This window comes from Maniola hyperantus, chromosome 4 (genome assembly GCF_902806685.2).
Source record: "Maniola hyperantus chromosome 4, iAphHyp1.2, whole genome shotgun sequence".
Taxonomy (NCBI): Eukaryota; Metazoa; Arthropoda; class Insecta; order Lepidoptera; family Nymphalidae; genus Maniola; species Maniola hyperantus.
Window position 1 is genome coordinate 15,859,952 of NC_048539.1, and position 16,727 is coordinate 15,876,678.

Here is a 16,727-nt window from a genome sequence, read left to right on the forward strand (position 1 = left end):
AGTAGAGTAGATTTGGATATTTGTACAATAATATACCTAGGCCATTCACACAATGCATTACGCAAGGGTGTTTATAATGCAGGGGTAGAATAGCAAACCATAGCAAACCGTGATATTGTGTTGGACATCCCTTTCCCCATTAAGCAAGGGCTAGAAATGCTCTATTTTTATTTACTCTTTTTATGTTTTAAATATTCAAGGCAGCTGGCGTCACTGGCCAAAGTTCAAGTATTGCATTACCTTACGTAAACTTTTGCAGAATTAAATGACAATTAAGTAGTTTAGTCGACCAGTGCGGAGTAGTTTACAAAAGTAATCTTTTTGTAGGTAGGTAGGTAAGTCTTCATAATTTTAATGAATTGAAACCGTTTGCAAGTAAAGTACCTATCTTTACTAACATAATATATATGCGCCTAGAGTACGCAACAGGTAGATGAAGAAACATTCACATTATGAACGAGTAAGTAGTTCAATTATCAATTCTGCTCCAACTAGGTATGATCAAAACTGGTCCACCAGAATACAATTGACGTGATCCTAAATTCGCGTTCAAAGTTTTCACAAAATGTTTTTTTTAGGAAACTTGGCTTTTTCACTGCAGTGCAGCGTGCACCTGTCTGGCCGTTCTTATTCTAACAAAGAGGTTAAAATTACTACACTGCCTTCTAATTATTATAGGATTCAAAGTTATTGGGTGCTAAGAAGTAGGAAACAAAACATTATAAGCGCCATGAAATATTTTCTGACACTGACTTTTCGTACTGTACCTACCTGCGCAGATCCGCTCTCACATCCCACTTCTCGGCCGCCAATAAAAAAAAATTACAAAAAAAATAAAAACCGACTACGATACACAAACACTAATAATTGAAAAATAATTTAATTTATTACCGAATATATTATGTATACAAGAGTTAATATTATAGTTCCATAATAATATTTTTTGGTGCCGGTGCCAATTAGCTTTAGCTGCGCGAATCGTCTAGACTTCATATTTTTATGAGACTCCACAATGGCACCTCATTGGCACCGACCCAAAAAAATATTATTATGGAACTATATTAACTCTTGTATACATAATATATTCGGTAATAAATTAAATTATTTTTAAATTTTTAGTGTTTGTGTATCGAAGTCGGTTTTTATTTTTTTTGTAAAAAAATTTTATTTCACAATTTTTAGTGGCCCCATGGTAATAAAATATGCTATGCATGGTTAAAAATTAGGGTTATTATTATTATTATTATTATTAAAAATCTACTGTTTACTAAGCTATTACACTGATCGCGAGCAATTTACTCTTATTCGTTGAGGAGTTCCATTATCTATCTTCGAAGATGTTCATCAGATCTTCACCAAATTTAAATGGGACCAACTTTGAAGTATACCTACCCTTTCAAACAAAAAAAAATTTTCAAAATCGGTCTAGGCGTCTTCGAGTAATCCGGGAACATACATAAAAAAAAAAAAAAAGATTGCGACGAATTGAGAACCTCCTTTTTTTGAAGTCGGTTAAAAATAATGAATCGCACTTAGATAGTTAGGTGCCATATTGCATTGTTCTATGATCATTAAATCTAGCTAATTTAAAAAGTTTTTTACCCCACTTTTTACCTGATTCTATGTCAATTTCTTGGGGAGGTTTCTCTGCGTGTCCCTCTGACTAGTATGGGGCACAGTGGACGAGGCGAAGGATGAGACGTGGGCGCGACGTGCGCGGGATTATGTTGTCGCCCGTTGGGTCTCCTGGGGACGGGAGGTGCACATAGTTGGTGCAACTCGGGCGTGCGGTGGGTACCCGGCGGAGGGTCCGCCTCGGCGGACTATGCCAGGTTCTCAGATATTTCCGACGGGTGTGATTATAATATATTTATTAATGTCAGACAGCTTAAAAATTAACAACATCTTTACCTAGTTTATCGTAAAAATATGATAGTCCAGCTTTGCTTAAACTGCTTTGTACCTTTATGAAAAATATACCTACCTATACTCGGTACTTAAATAGGCTTACTTTTATCGACTCATTAAATAAATAATAGGTAGGTAGGTACCTACCTACATCAGCGTAAAATATTTTATTTTTAGCTTCTTTATGTAAAAAATAACATAATACCTACTTACCCTACTTTAGTAAGCACTTTCACCAACTCATTAGAACAATACCTACCTACGTCATTCACCAGGATTTTCATTGGTAGAGAACTTTACATAGGTTGTACCTACATTTTCTTCAGAATTTTGAGTCTTTTGTGTTTTACATAATTTAGGTAGGTATTTAGGTAGGTAGGTAGGTAGTAGGTATGTACCTAGTGCATTTTATTTCATGATATAAGTATTAGGTACAAATATAATAATTTATTTATAATATTAGATAATTAGGTAATTAGGTATTTATGGCTTTTAAGGTTGGATAAATGGAAAAGGTAAGCCAAGCCGCTCCTCCAACAAAATTTTACTTTTCTTGCCATGAGAAAATCTTGGCGCGTGGTGAAAATCGGAACTAACGTGGCCGTCAAGTAGCCCCTTTGTTCTTGTTTCAATATTCAGGCTTTGTTCTCCAACAGCGCCCCCCTGTTAACAGTTAATGTCATTGAAGTGCCAAGACCAAGATAGCCTTGTCGCACTGTAAGTTGGTAACATTGATTGACATTTACCCATTTACCCATCCTGTTTGCACTTTTAACTCCAATGTCAACCCTTTTCGACGAACTTTTTCCTGCTTTTGTGAAGTTGGTAGATAATTACCTAGTTTTTGTGCAACTTTACTGAGAAATGTTATTGTAAACCCAGGCAATGACACATGTAGACTCACAGATATTCACTCATTTTCTTGCGTCATTATTCGTTTCCTCAATTCATGGCAGTGTTCTTATGAAAGTATGAGACATTATCACAATCTTATCGGGACGAGCGATAAAGCTTGAGTCTCGTTAATCACTACCCATATTATTAAGCACTACCTAGCGCCTAGCTGTGATAGCCTAGTGGACGTTGTCGGTCTCCTATATTTTGGGGGTCCGGAGTTCGATTCCGAGCACGCACCTCTAACTTGAGTTACGTGCGTTTTAAGCATTTTTTTAAAAAGAATATTAGCCTTGTTAATTATGACTAATATTCCCTTTTACTCTCCAACTAAGCGAAAAGCTTGTGCTAGGAGTAGATACGACAATAGTGCAACGAGTGAGGTTTGAACCGGCAACCTTTCGGAATTCAGTCGGCTCTTCAACCGTTGAGCTATTGAGGCTCTTTATTTGAGATGAATTAAATGAAAACATCGTGAGAAAACCTACTTACCTAAAGAGCAGTGGCGTGCACAGGAGTTCAAGCCAGGGTATGCATTTAGGTATGAACTTATTTTACGGCAGGTTATAATGAAAAATAAGCATTGATTTATTACAATGAGTACCCTCATTGTAATAAATCAATGCTTATTTTTCATTAGTGTGTTTATGCTTCTATGAGCTGCACGCCACTGCTAAAGAGTCCTCTTTAATTTTCTCAAAGGTGTGTGAAGTCTACCTATATTCTACTTGGCTAGCGTGGTAGACTATGGCCAAACCCTAAAAGGAAACACGCGCCGAGACACGTACTTTCGCATTTCTATGGATGATAAATGCGAATGTGTGTTATTTATGTTGGGCGCGGGGGCTGGGCGGGTGTGCGGGGCGTTCTCTCCCCGATTGCTGTTTCAAACCTCAACCTTCAACCTGTCGCGTACCTTTTTTTTTAAAAAAGATATAGCGAGCAAACGAGCAGGCGGGTCACCTGATGTTAAGTGATTACCGCCGCCCATGAACACTTGCAGCACCAGAGGAACCGCCGATGCCGTTGCCGGCGTTAAAACCTACTATAGGTAGGTACGTAAATAAGTATTTAGTCACAAATAAAGATACTTAGTTTTATTCTACTTATTCTACATAATCCAGTAGTACCTACTAAACGAGTTAAAGGTTTAATCCCAATTGCGGGACAGGTTTTGCTTCAGCTTAGTCACAGTTAGTAGAAAGACTTTATTGCAATATTGCAAAATAGAATGTTATGATGTGTTTGCGGTATATTCTGCATGCATACGTGACTGGGTGGCGGTATTACATTTCAGTCAGTAACTTGAGACATTCATAAACCTGCTGAGCTAAATTCGATCTTATAAAACGCACAATAAGACGCACATTTTTAGGTAAATAAATGTAAATGTAAAGAGGTGACGATTGAAGCAAAGCAGTCATACCTATATCTACATGCAAAAGTGTCTGTCTGAAAAGTTAACAGATAGATAGAAACACATTTGCATCTATAATAGGAATTTTTCTAAAAGGCCGGCAACGCATCGGCGGTTCCTCTGATGCTGCAAATGTTCATGGGCGGCGGTAATCACTTAACATCAGGTGACCCGCCTGCTCGTTTGCTTGCTATCTCTATTTAAAAACAACCTATTAGAACCTAGTAGAAACAAGCATAAATGCTGTTTAGCAACACTACACAACACTACACAAATTTAAGACCCCTTTAGGGGTTGAATTTTCAAAAATCCTTTCTTAGCGGATGCCTGCGTTATAATAGCTATCTGCATGCCAAATTTCAGTCCGATCCGTCCAGTAGTTTAAGCCGTGTGTTGATAGATCAGTCAGCCATTCAGACATCTTTTCCTTTTATTTACTTATTTAATCAGAATGGATACCTATGGATTTCAAGACTCGCTTATTTCTTGCATTAGTATTAAAATTAAAATAACTTTTGATTTAGAAGTTGTTATTTTAAACAGTCAGTCGCTTATTCACTTAATGAATACTTCATTCATAACAATTTCATCATTTTGACGTTGCGACCGCATGAAAATGCAAAATGCATTATACCTACCTATTTCTATGTTTTTCCCCCCCAAATAAGTAATTCAGGTTTTGCCGGTGCCTATACTTATAAGTCCGCACCTTATCGGTCCAGCAGCTCGATTGCGGTAGAATGACAGCTACAATGTCGCGATCGCAATCACCATTATTTCTAATATGCAAGGCTAAGGTTTGGAGTACTCTTCCACGATATGTGTTTTCTACCAATTACAACCCGATGACTAGGCATCTTCTAGGTAAACGCGTCCCACCTTAGGCCACATCATCACTTTCTATCAGGTGTGATTGTGGTCAAGCGCCTATATTATAAATGTGAAAGTGTGTTTGTTTGTTGGTTTATTGGTATGTTCATGTTGGATTGTTGGTTTGTCCTTCAATCACATCGCAACGGTGCAACGGATTGACGTGATTTTTTGCATGGATATAGATAAAGACCTGGAGAGGCTACTTTTTATCCCGGAAAATCAAAGTGTTCCCACGGGATTTTAAAAAAACCTAATTCGACGCGGACGACGTCGCGGGCACAAACCAACAAACAAACACACTTTCGCATTTATAATAAGGGCACTGAACTGAAGTACTGATATTTTCCGATTAACGCTAGTGCGATCCTGGCCTTCGTGTTCACCGAGCAGCGATTTCGTCTAGGCCTCAATCACACTATGAAGAATTCCCAGGGCGACAATTACGTGATCGGGACCTTAGCCTGTGTTCACACGGTTTATTATCATGTTCCGACATAAGTACATAAGCGCATTACCATAAGAACCGTTATGGTACATTGCGGTCATTTTTAGGGTTCCCTATCTCAAAAGGAAAACGGAACCCTTATAGAATCACTTTGTTGTCTGTCTGTCTGTCAAGAAACCTACAGGATAGGTACTTCCCGTTGACCTAGAATGATGAAATTTGGCAGGTAGGTAGATCTTATATCAGACATTAGGGGAAAAATCTGAAAACTGTGAGTTTGTGGTTACATCACACAAAAAAAATTAAATTGTGGTCATGAACTAATAATTAGTAGGTACCTAGATATTTTTAATTTTCGAAGTAATATAACAATATTATCAAGTGTGGTATCATATGAAAGGGCTTCACTTGTGTATTCTAAAACAGATTTTTATTTATTTTTATGCATCATAGTTTTTGAATTATAGTGCAAAATGTCGAAAAAATACGAATGTAGTACGGAACCCTCGTTGCGCGAGCCTGATTCGCACTCGGTCGGTTTTTCTGTGTCGCGTTGACATTCACCTTCCATGTTGTCCCATGAATTTTAAACAGTTTGCCATGAACAAGAACCTTTTAACACACCTTTTAACTATGAAAGTAGGTACGTGACTTATTACTTAAAATATGCTCCTGAAAAAAGCATATTACACAATTGAAGATTATCTAAATGATAAAAGAGCGTGGATTTGACCTGCAGCTCGTTCCAGCAACGCACAAGACTGCAAATACTATTTTATACATGGCATAATTTTGTACCTATATCAAATATTTGAAAAGAGCAACCGCCGAGTTTCTTGCTGGTTCTTCTCGGCAGGAAAGGCATTCCGAACCAGTGGTAGATGCATCCGACTATTCGTAAGCACTTGTAAAAGTTTATACGAATAAAAAAGATTTTCATTTCATTTCATTTCATTTCATTACTAACTAGCTGATGCCCATGACTTCGTCCGCGTGGATTTAGGTCTTTGAAAATCCCGTGGGAACCTTCCCCGGGATGTAAGCTAAATCTGTACCTTTCATCAAAATTGGTTAAAATTTTGGACCGTGAAAAGCTAGCAGACAGACAGACGCTGACAGTCACTTTCGCATTCATTATCATTAATCAAAATGTTAGTATGGATATAGGTAGTAGATATAATAAAGCGTTAAAACAAAAATAAACAAGCCATGTAAATAAGCCCATAGAGCATATTGTGATAGAAACACAAGAGATGTACCTACCTAACAGAGGTTAGAAAGGAACAAGGTCGTTTCACAATGGTCCACCTTCACACAGATATCACGGATTCACCGTATCTCCTGAAAGCGGCAGGTAGATTTTCATATCAAAGCGTGAGCCGACGTTATTTATGACGCGAATAAACCGAAATATCAGATAAAATATATATTTGTGACAGCTTAATGCCGTTTTACAACTGAATTTTGAAAGACAGGAGTGGTATCCTCGTATCATATCATGACATCGAAAGATAAGGGAGTTCTTCTAAGAGACACCTATTTGTCACCATATATTATTACCTATTTGGCTACTGCTTCTGTTGTGGATGATGTATTTTTGTTTTGATATCCTAAGTTTCGGTTCTTCAAAATTCAAGAGAATAAAGTTATTGCATAGCAGGAGAACCAAGGTCACTAACATAGCCCAAACTATTAGCAAGCTGAAGTGGCAGCGGGCAGGTCATGCCTGTCGTAGAGGCGATGGCCGTTGGAGCCGGAAAGTCCTTGAGTGGAGACCGCGTTTAAGCAAGCGTAGTGTGGGACGCCCTCCAGCACGATGGACCGACGATATAAAGAGGCTTTAGGGAAGGCCTATGTCAAACAGTGGACGTCCACAGGCTGATGATGATGATGATGATAGCGATATCAATCAGTCAGTCTGTTTGCGTCTACTGCTGGTACTACGCTTCGAGAGCGTGGCCCTATACACGGTCCTCCGCCTTCCTCATCCACCCACTTCCTACTATCTCAGACCAGCGGGCTCATGGAGGTCTTCCCACCTTACGCTTGGTGGTGTGCGATCTTCACTTTAAAACACGTCTGCCGCAGCGGCCATCGGTTCTGGGACAGCCGCAGTTTGCTGATTCGTTCAGCTATGTCTGACACCACTAGGTTACAGTTCTTGCAATTCACGAGGGCGAGTGAACTTTATTTGTGGTTACGTCGTATAAATGAGTGCATGTCGGCCCAATCAGTCGCGAGCAAGCGCTGGCAAACGCAAGCATTTAGTGTACCTACCTTACTTATACCTATAATGAGCCACTCGCCTTCGTGAAATGCAATTACGGTACATCTTGTTACTTATAGATCGCTGTAATTTTTGTATTTTAAAGAGCATGTGTAGGTACCTACTTATCTTTGCAGATTTCAATCTGTAAGCATATTATAGAAATGATAAAAAGCGATGTATGATACAAAATGATATGATAGTGTGATGATGGTATGATAAAGCAATGAATGATATTAAAAAACGTCGACGAATAAACGGATTTTCCTGTGATATCTATTAAAAGAAGGTATAGAGGCAACTAGACCTGCTAAATTAATAATCTTTATCTAGCGATAGACGTCCACTGCTGGACATAGGTCTCTTATAGGGACTTCTACACGTGACGGTCTACCACCTGAATCTAGCGGCTTCCTGCGATTCGTTTGATGTCGTCTCTGTCCACCTAGTGGGGGTGTTCCAAAGCTACGCTTTCCGAGCGAGGTCACTTTTCTAGCACCGACCGTGGGGGACACCTCTATCGGTTTTTCGAACTATGTGCCCTGCCCATTCCCATTCAGCTTCACAACCCGATCAGCTATATCGGTTTCTTTTAGGGGTACCTACTTATGGGTTTAATAAAAACTTCCATCCTCTCAGTTTAGACGACCTTCTCTTCTACGCGTGAAGCCTGAGGGCTAAGCACACTCAAAAATACAATGAACCAAAAGCTTAATTTGCTGTAATCCGCTGTAAACGCATGCTGCATGTTACACCATACAGATTCGACCTGTTTCAGCGGATTACAGCAAATTAAGCTTTTGGTTCATTGTATATCATGGACTTTATCTATTACAATCCTCTCCGCGTTCCATACAAAAATGCCTTCAGGGTGCTGATGGGGCTGCCCCGTTTTTGGAACATTAGGGATGTTCACGAACGCGCGAGTTGACTGCTTTTACGCCACTATGCGGAAAAGATGCGGATCCCTGGTGCGCACATTGCAGAGCAGTGCTAGGCAGCATTCTGAGGATGATTGCGAGCAGGTTAGACTGAAGGTATGTGAGTCATTGCTGTGCTATTTCTAACAGAATGGTACAGCGATGACCATAGCATACAAAGCGCAAGTCTGCCCACACATGGAGTACTGCTCTCACCTTTGGGCTGGAGCACCCCAGTACCAACTCCTTATTTGATCGGATCCAAAGGCGGGCGTTTCGACTTGTGGACGATCCCAAACTAACCGGCTCGCTAGAAAGCCTGGAGCACTGCACCGCAGAGACGTTAGCTCTCAGTGCGTGTTCTATCGCCTTTATAATGGGGAGTACTCTGAAGAGCTTTTTGACCTCATTCCACCCTCATTTTTCTACAACCGCACCGCGTGCCACCGTAAGGAATTTCACCCTCACCACCTGGGTGTCTGGTGCACTTCAACCGTCTGCTGTGCCAGATCCTTTTTTCCACGCACAAGCAAACTGTGGAACCAACTCCTATCGGCGGTGTTCCCACTAGATTACAACATGGGGTTATTCAAGGGACGGACCAACAAATTCCTAAAAGGCCGGCAACGCATCGGCGGTTCCTCTGGTGCTGCAAATGTTCATAGGCGGCGGTAATCACTTAACATCAGGTGACCCGCCTGCTCGTTTGCTCGCTATCTCTATTAAAAGAAGCGTATTAAATTAAATTAGATCGAGTAAGATGTAGGTTAATTACTGACATAGACACTAAGATTTGTAGTTTGTACTACTAACAATATTGAGTCCTTGTTGCTCGAGATAAAAAGTTTATTATTATTATATTTAACCCACTTTCATTATAACTTAGGTATCACAGGTGAGATCGTAGTCAAAGGCTAAATTTTCATTGAATTAAAAAAAAACAATGTTCTTTTATTACACACACAAGATTATGTCATTGTTGTAAGTTATTGGAATTTATTGTAGGTGATTTACGATCTGAAGTGTTGATTGGGGGACGCTTCACCTACCTATCTACTGATTAATCAACGATTGCTACCTATGAAGTATTTACCGACTTTATACCCTTAAGCCGCAGTCGGCACGTGTATTGTGTACTCAAGGCGCTCGAATCGTTTCTTTGATAAATTCTTTGCAAATCTTGATTAGATGTATACTTGCTTACTTGATATAATTTCAGCTTTTGATAATGTGCGTAATCAAAGATTTCGGCGTTGAAAATTGAAATAACGTGGCTTATTATTAACGGGGGGAGGGGGGGGGGGGATTCTGGTAGGTACTTACCTAATCATCTAGACAATAAGAAATTTCTTTAAAAAGAAAGAAGAAAATTATTTAAATTTTAATAATTTTCGTCTTATCATCAGCGTTCAGCAGCATTCAGTAACAGTGAAAATTCAAATCCTATTAGGAGTACAGTATTCAATTTTATTATCAATCCTAACGCCTACTTATCAATCAAGACAACATTTTCGACGCCCCTTACTGTATCGCCAAATGATATGCAAAAATAGCAACCAATGATTTCATACGATGCGTTTTGCACCTATTATATAACTGAACTTAATATGATAATTGTTGAAAACCACGGACTGCACTAGTATTTCACCATAAATGAAGATTTCATCATAAAAGAAGGTGTTGGTTTACAACCTTTCTCATATTATGTATCTGCAGTAGCGTGCACAGGGTTTGAAGCCAGGGTAGGCATTAGTTAGGTAGGATCTTGTTTAATGGCAGGTCATAATGAAAAATATGCATTGAGTTATTGCAACTGGGGTAAGCAGTGCATTTATGCATCTATGACTTGCACGCCACTGGGTATCTGATATAATTGTTACCGTAAAATCGACAACTTCTAAGCGAAAACGTGCCACTAAATTTGTAGGACTATGTAGCCATTTACTGTAGGTACAAATATTTACTAAGCTGCATACAAAAAATCCGCTGGTTATTTATAATTTTTATGACCTCGTTATTGTGACATATTGGAGTGGAGGACACTCCAGTCATACCATCTATTTTGTAGGACAATTGTTTTTCAGAGTTTATTATCCAATTATCTCAATGCTCAAAAATACTTACTGTAATTCAGACAATTTCAACACTCCACCAAATCGACAAGTTTTATGCCTGCGCAGTAAAATAGCTAAGCAAAACTTGGGCGTCTTTTCAACGGAATCTACTCACGAAAGCCCAGCCTGTTATCCGTTGGTGGCTGCTGGACTATTAGATGTACCAATGAACGTAGACGACGACGAAAAGGTAGAAAAGACGGAAAGTCTATTATTTAAAACAAAAGGTATAAAGAATAACTTCATTTATTAGATAAAAATTTACAATGAGTCTAGGCAATAGGATAAATCAAATCAAATCAAATCATTTATCAGATAGGAAGCCAACCACACAAATACCTATATTATAATCCCACATCTCGGGAACGAGGTATAGAATTACAAACATCAGCATGACACGAATATCTTCGTCTTTGTAAACTAATCTACTCTACCCTTGTTGTACCTATAGTTGTATGTATCGACTATCGAACTTTGAGATACGATCTTACTTAGATTCTTAAATATTAATTTCTCAAAACTCGTTACGTTTATTCGGATTGTTGGTAAACTTTTTAACCGACTTCCAAAAAGGAGGTGGTTCTCAACTCGGCCCGCATCTTTTTTTTATGTATTTTTATTTTTATTTTTTCATGTACCAAAATTGTAGTTACAAAGTAATAATAAATTAAGTTACATTGGAAATGCTTATCTTTAAACAGAGATTTCTTCCAGCTTCCCATTCAAGGTACTAGAATCTAATAAACTACATAAATATCTTATAATAAATACCCAAATCAACTGTATGTATGTCCCTACACCGATTTTTTTTTTCGAGGTTTCTGGACCAATTCGCAAAAAAAAATTTTTATTCAACAGAAGATGTTTCCGTGGTGGTTCCATAAAAATTTCTGGTTCACTGCACTGTACAGCTTTATTGGAAGTATTACACAATCATGTCATTTGTAAATCTCCCGGAAATAATTTTCTCGACCAGCCCTCGTTTGTAAATCTGGAGAAAATCATTTTCTCGACCAGCCCTCGTTTGTAAATCTCCAGAAAATAATTTTCTCGACCAGCCCTCGTTTGTAAATCTCCCGGAAATAATTTTCTCGCCAGCCGCGCCATCGCGTTGCGTCGCTCGGCGAAAATAATTTCGAAAATTTTTGCCTTATTCCTTGTCTATGTCTATTGTCTACATTATAAATGCAGCCTATACCTATGCAAAATTTCAACTTGCTAGATCAAAGGGTTTGGGTCGGGCGATGAATGCGATGATAAAACAGTCACTGAGTGATCTACCTTTTTAGCCGACTTTCAAAAAGGAGGTAGACGGTGGTTCTCAATCCGAAATATTTTTTTCAAAATATCTTCAATGTACAGAATTCGACCTGTTACAACAGTTTTATTATAAGTAAAGTATTAAATGTGCCACTTGTAAATTAATATGATATTATGTCAAGACTCTGCCACCGGTTCGGAAAGCAATTTCTACTGAGAAGAGCCGCCAAGAAACTGAGCAGTTACTCTTTTTTTTAAAGCAAAATGTTATAATAGTATGTAAATGTACAATACATAAATTTACGCGGCCGAAAGTAATGTACATCGGCCTTTAGAATGACATTTCGGCTTTGTAGAGCGTTGTCGCTGTCACTCTCATACCTATATGACGATTGTCAGTCTCAACGACAGAGACAGTGCTCTACAAATTTGCTATCTCCTTCTAAAGGTCGATGTACATTACTTTCGGCCGCGTACTATAACTACATATTACACTACCTTGTAGGCTGCTGACAAATGGCATAATGAAATACGATATGAATTTTTGGAAGTCGGTTAAAAAGAAAGGAATTTGTAACTACATAATTGCATTAGGTACTTTGTTATCTTCAGGAATGACTAAATTCTTATCATTAATATAATATATTTAAACAGTTTTCGCAAAGATAACGTAGCCGCACCTACATTACTAATATCCGGAAAATTATTAAGATTTCCAGAGTTTTTTTTGTATAGGTAACGTCTTTTTAGAACTTTTTAGAGGGCGGGCAGGCGGGCAGGCGGACAGGCGGACAGGCGGACAGGCGGACAGACGGACAGACGGACAGACGGACAGACAGAAAGTGTGTTTGTTTGTTCGTTTGTTAGTTTGTTGGTTTGTTGATTTGTTGGTTTGCTGGTTTGTCCTTCAATCACGTCGCAACGGTGCATCAGATTGACGTGATTTTTTGCAAGACCCCGGAAAATCAAAGAGTTCCCTCGGGATTTAGAAAAACATAATTCCACGCGGACGAAGTCGCGGGCATCAGCTAGTAAAATAAGTAACTTAAAATTAAATTAAATTAAATCATGCGCTCCTGGCGAATGAAGGACAAATTTAATAGTTTGAGGATATCAGATAACAATCGGTCTGCATAATTTTATGCACAGGTACATTTTAATAACAAGATAATATTATTTTTATACTGATAATATTACTGTTATTAAACACAAGCAAGGGTAGCGAAAGCCTCAACAATTCAACGGTTAAAGGCACAGATTATTTGTTCTGTAATCTGTGGTCAAAGGAGCTGACCACAGATTACAGAATTAAAAGGGAGCTGACTCACAAAATCCTAAAGGTTTCAAACCCCAAACGCACTATTGTCGTACCTACTTCAAACACAGCTTAGTTATAAACATGGCTAATTATTATTTTAAAAATAAAAATATCTTCTTTCTCGCAATTTCTTTGCAATATTTGAATATTCGAGAGCCTCGATAGCTCAAGGTCGCCGGTTCAAACCCCACCCGTTGCACAATTTGTCGAATCTACTTCTAGCACATGATTAGTTGGAGGGGAAAGGGGAATATTAGTCAGCATAATAGACTTGGCTAATATTCTTTATTGTTAAAAATAGCTCTTTGTACATATACAAAGTTTAAAGTTTTACGAACAATACAAGTTTAAAGCGACCTATACCTACTTACCTGATAGAGAAGAAAATATCATTTACATTTTTTTTCAATGGTATTGATAACATTATCTATCGATACAATCGCTTGAAGTTAGATAATCTAGAGGTGAGTTCTATCGAAAGCCGACAAGTTTATCTTTCTTCGGATATTTACGAAGAGAATAAAGCCGATATTAGGCACAATAAAATGTACCTACATACATTTTTGCAGCAGAAAAAGTAAAGGAAAGGAAAAAATAAAAGCAAATTAAGTAAAACTAAAAGAAGGCAAAGATAGAGGTTGCGAAAAAGTAAAAATTGAGAAAGAAAATGTTTAATAGTATACCTATTAACAAGTTTCATAAAAAGTTTACATCTATATAGGTATACGATACGGGACGTTACGTTTACGATACGGATGCAAAAAAATTGGCTTCTTTTTCCTTTAATCAGTTAATTTAGAAATCTTTATTGCCCACGCATTATTATATACAGAAAAACGATTCAACAAACTATACAAAAGGTTGCAAAGGCGGCTAATTTTATTTCAATTTCCACTGCCAAGTTTCACTGACAAGTTTTCTTACAGAAGTCCTGTAAGTCGACTTGCTACGAGAGTTTACACATTTTTTACAAGACTTACTTTTAATGATGTAGGTCATGTAGGTAATGCACAAGGCTATTGGGCCCGTATCTTTAATTAATAGCCGTTCCTCTGGTGTTGTAAATGTTGCCAATTAACACTTGACTTTAAGATTTTTCTCTTTATCCTTTCTGTGACTAATACGAAGGTTGTGTTTGTATATCTTTGATTTTAGGTCGCGATCAAGTATCACAGTTGGTATCACACATGTAGTAGCGTAATTTGGCTCAAGGTTCCCAGGCTATATCGCGTTGGTCGTAAAACTGCCATATACTCCAGTGCTGCTAAATGGTTACGCTTAATAAATGCTATAATTTGATCGCCATTTTATTACATATCGATCGTTGCACGATTTATAACACAAGATCTATCTATATATAAAAGGAAAAGCTGACTGACTGATCTATCAACGCACAGTTCAAACGACTGGACGGATTGGGCTGAAATTTTGCATGCAGATAGCTGTATTGACTTATGACGTAGACATCTGCTAAGAAAGGATTTATGAAAATTCAACCCCTAAGGGCGTAAAATAGGGTTTTGAAAATTGTTTGGTACACGCGGACGAAGTCGCGAGCATAAGCCAGTAAATGCCTGTCCGTCTGTCCGTCGTCGTATCTGTCAAGAAAACTTATAGGGTACTTTCCGTTGACCTAGAACACAGCTAGAATCATAAAATTTGGTAGGTAGGCTAGGTCTTATAGTACGTTAGTACTATCATATATTCTGTGCTTATTGCACAGCTTATAGTAAAGGAATAAATCCCAAAACCGTGAATTTGTGGTACATTACAAAAAAAATTAAATGTGTTCATGAACAAATAATTAGTAGTTTCAACTTCCAAAGTAAGAGTACTATACCAAGTGGGGTATCTGAAAGGGCTTTACCTGTACATTCTAAAACAGATTTTTATTTATTTTTTGCAATAATAGTTTCTGATTTATCGTACAAAATGTCAAAAAAATGCGGCTGTAGTACGGAACCCGCGGTGCGCGAGTCTGACTCGCACTTGGCCGGTTTTTTTAACGTGTCTGGGGGTAGAATAGAATAGAATAGAATGTTTTTTTATTCATGTAAACTTTTTAAAAGTGCTTATGAATAGTCAGGTAGTTTTAATTTACCACTGGTTCGGAATGCCGTTCCTACCGAGAAGAACCAGCAAGAAACTCGGCGGTTGCTCTTTTTAATTTTTCAATTTACAATGTTATTATACCGTACTATACAAGCCATTGCAGCCCCGTGCATTGCTGGAGCGAGTCAAATCCAAGCTTTTTTATCGTTTACATAGTCTGCGACTGTATAATATGCTTTTTTTAGGAGCATACTTTTAACACATTTTTTAAACTTGTGTAAAGGCAAGTCTAAAATTGCTTGTGGAATTTTATTATAAAATATTACACTCATTCCCACAAATGACTTTCGCACCTTCCAGAGGCGGAGCGCAGGAGTAGCTAGCTTATTTTTGTTTCTAGTTTGCCTATCATGGAGATCACTGATTTTTTTGTAACTGTGAATGTTTTGTCGTACAAAAATTATATTATTGTAAATATATTGGGAAGCTACTGTAAGAATACCTATTTCCTTAAATATCTCTCGTAGGGAATCGCGCGGTTTTAAATTATAAATTGCACGTGTTGCCCTTTTTTGTAATACGAATATTTTCCCAATATCTGCCGCTTTACCCCACAGCAAGACTCCGTAAGACATAATACTGTGGAAATAGACAAAATACACAATTTTTGCAGTTTCCACGTCAGTTACCTGTCGAATCTTTCTAACAGCATAAGCAGCAGAGCTGAGTTTACCAGCAAGTGTTGATATATGGGCGTTCCATTGAAGCTTTGCATCTAACGTGATTCCCAGGAACACGGTGGTCTCCTCCACTTTTAACATATCATTATTTATCATTAGGGTCTTTCTCTTCCATGTGGTTTGGTAGATATATTCATAGTACTTTCTTTACTGGGTATAGTCATCGCTTCTTCGACTGATGCTATTTGTATGATCGTAATTCGTAAATAACTACAACATAGGTACCTAGGAAGAACAATTTTTTTTTTAGAGAATATTCAAGTCAAAGTCAAAGTCAAATGATTTATTCAAAATAGGTAATAAATTACTCGTATTGATGGTCTGGTATGGTGTTACATTTGTAAGATATAGTGGTGATAATTATTACGCAAACTTAAAACTAAAGCTACGAGGGTTCCAAACGCGCCCAGGTCTGAGAAGAGCCCACAACAATAAAACTTAAAGCTAGCCTTATCTAATTACTATATAAATCATGACCGCGTGGAATGGTGCCAAGAATACTGGCTGCATTTCCGCGTTG

At 38.0% G+C, this 16,727-nt stretch overlaps 1 long non-coding RNA gene across 1 annotated transcript; it reads right to left on the reverse strand.

The window, feature by feature from the left end:
- Positions 1–2,340: 2,340 nt before the first annotated feature.
- On the reverse strand, positions 2,341–2,899 carry LOC138404774 (uncharacterized). Its single transcript, XR_011238572.1, has 2 exons — positions 2,655–2,899; positions 2,341–2,571 (listed from the first exon to the last, which is right to left on the reverse strand). It is a non-coding gene; the product is annotated as an uncharacterized lncRNA (long non-coding RNA).
- Between the last annotated feature and the right edge of the window lie 13,828 nt (positions 2,900–16,727).